The following is a 2220-nucleotide window of genomic DNA, read 5'->3' on the forward strand; positions in this document are numbered from 1 at the left end:
AAACGAGTTCAGCATCGAGTCAAACGAGTCGGTTGTTTAACGTCCTGAACCCAGAACCAGCCGACGGGTCCAGAAGGCGTTGGATCTGAAGTGCTGAATCATTACGAACTTTCAGATGGTCCCTAAACGTACGAGTGACCTTCAAGAAAAACAATCTGAGCTGAACATCAGATTTCATCAAAACTCCAAAAACACGACGACTGCACCAAGAAACGGAAACCTACAAACTCTGCTGAGCAACCGAGACCCAATCATGACTCAGCAGGAAACAGTCAGAGAGTTCTAACTGCAGCCAGAGTTTCCTCAGAGAGACTGAAGGAGAATCCAACATCTGGATCAATGAATAGATGCAGCACGGATCAGAACCAGAGACCAGAGGAGCCAGTTGGTGGAGAAACATTCATCTGATGGTGGAACATCTTTCTACATCTGAAACACTGCAGCAGAAAATGAAGTCCATCCATCATCTCTACACCTTCATCCTCACTATGGGGGGCGGAGCCTATCCCAGCTGACTCAGGGTGAAGGCAGGTTCACCTGGACAGGTAACCAGTCTATCACAGGGCTACACTTAGAGACAGACAACCAAGCACACTCACATTCACACCTACGGACAATTTACAATCACCAATTAACCTCAGCATGTTTCTGGACTGTGGGAGGAAGCCGGAGAACCCGGAGAGAACCCACGCTGCACGGGGAGAACATGGAGACTCCACGCAGGAAGATCCCGGGTGTCCTCACCGGGACGTGAACCACCAACCTTCTAGCTGTGAGGCCACGGTGCTAACCAGCGAGTAATAAAGATCATTTAAACTCTCTGGACTCCAGAGTGTCAAAAAAAGACTTAAACTATAAAAACTGAGAAAAAACAGCAACTATCTGTGAAACAAAGACTGTTTTTGCTGATTTGATGCAATGAAACTGAAGAATTATGACGTCAACAGATTCCTGATGTGAATGTTTGTTTTGTTTACAGTTTCTATACATTACCTTATATGGTCACATGATCGATCTTATTTCCTGGTTTTATGAGTTATTTGCTGCACTTTAACAAAACAGATTGACCATTCTTTAAATTCTTTAAATTCTTTAAATTAAACAGCAAATGTCTGTAAAATCACAGGTTTGGCTGAAATACAGAATAAACAGATTTTATTGTCACACCTGCAGAAGAGCAAATTCATATTTATTAAAATGTATATTTTTATGTGGACGTTCTGGTCAGTGTTGGTCTGTTTGGTGTTTTACACTGAACACACTAGTTTAATCTATTAAATCCTATTTTCTGCGGTTTTATTGGTTTTTCCTGTAGAACAGTTAAAACAGTTCAACACATGTCACAGTGCTGCTGGTGTGACGGTCAGGACGCCGTCAGGACGCCGTCAGGCTGAGCTCCACAAAGCTCACATATTCCACCTGTATATACACATATATACATACACACACATATATATATATATATATATATGTATATATGTGTGTATATATTCTCACTGATCCTTTCCTCCAGTTTGAGCCTCGTTCTGCTGCTTCCTCCTCATTAATTAATTATATAACATAATAATTAATGGCAGCTGTGGTGATCCACTCAGATTACAGCCGTTTGGCATCTGAACTGCTTGCTGCCGCCGTCACGACACCAGCGCCGCCGCCGCGGCAGCACGACGCCATGAATATTTAATTAATAATTAGTCATGTAATTCCTCCTCAGGAGTTATTATCCCTCAAACTGGTTTGTGAATTTAATTATTAGCAGCCTTTTTGTTTCCACGTCCCCCTCATTACTGTCAGGATTGATGTAACATAAACTTCATTAAAAATTAAAGTGGGATTCTTTAATTACGAGGCCGCCCTCGCCGACGCCAGAATTAGCCAACTCAGTGATGTGCAAATGAGAGCATTATTTAAGAAACATGCTGGAAGTAGTTATGCTAATTCTGCGGTTCACAGTGGCAGACCTTTCCACCAGCGGCTGCATATTCATTAAGTGCTCTATGCAAATTTAATGTAGCAGCCGTAGTAATGCTTGTTAATTTATTCAGATTTATTGAGTACGACTTGTAAAAAGTACCAATTTAATTAGCTCATCTCCGGATGGCGGCTGATCGCTGAGCTTCTTAAAACGACCAAACAGATCCGACCCGCGCTGTACAAAGCTGCTGCAGAGGAATCGCTCAGGCCCAGTCCACCAGTCCCCGAGGACCACGAGGACCACGA

The sequence above is a fragment of the Stegastes partitus genome, unplaced genomic scaffold (assembly GCF_000690725.1).
Source record: "Stegastes partitus isolate 25-593 unplaced genomic scaffold, Stegastes_partitus-1.0.2 Scaffold540, whole genome shotgun sequence".
In the NCBI taxonomy this organism is placed as follows: Eukaryota; Metazoa; Chordata; class Actinopteri; family Pomacentridae; genus Stegastes; species Stegastes partitus.